Genomic DNA, 376 nt, shown 5'->3' with positions numbered 1-376 from the left:
CAGCAGCAGCTTCCAGCTTGTTTTTCTGGGAAGAAGGAGATGCATGTCTGGAATCGGGAAAGCCCTCTGCTCTGCCTGCAGTCCTTCCAGAGCTTGGAGAGTTTCTATGTGTGGTTTTAAAACATTAGACTTTTCCATGCAGGTCTTGCTGTGCTTTCCTTAGGGTGGACCAGACCCCTGAGCTGAGCTGTTAAGCCCAGCTCCACCATCGCTCTCCACCTGGGTTAGGATTTGTTGATCCAGCTTGCCGTGGGCACGAGGAGGCTGGGCAGTGCTGGGGGGGAAGCATCCAGCACCAGACCCGCCTCGAGGCCAGTGACCAAGCTCGTGGTCGGCGTTGGTTTTTTATGGAGCTGGGTGGAGGCCTCCGGAGGCC

At 56.6% G+C, this 376-nt stretch overlaps 1 protein-coding gene across 1 annotated transcript in view; it reads left to right on the top strand.

Annotated features, from left to right (window-relative positions):
- Positions 1–376, top strand: part of PDLIM4 (PDZ and LIM domain 4) — a 27,557-nt gene that overhangs the window by 8,540 nt on the left and 18,641 nt on the right. The gene's annotated exons all lie outside the window — the stretch shown is intronic.

This window comes from Apaloderma vittatum, unplaced genomic scaffold (genome assembly GCF_000703405.1).
Source record: "Apaloderma vittatum isolate BGI_N311 unplaced genomic scaffold, ASM70340v1 scaffold1001, whole genome shotgun sequence".
Classification (NCBI taxonomy): Eukaryota; Metazoa; Chordata; class Aves; order Trogoniformes; family Trogonidae; genus Apaloderma; species Apaloderma vittatum.
This window is presented reverse-complemented; position numbering and strand designations above follow the sequence as displayed.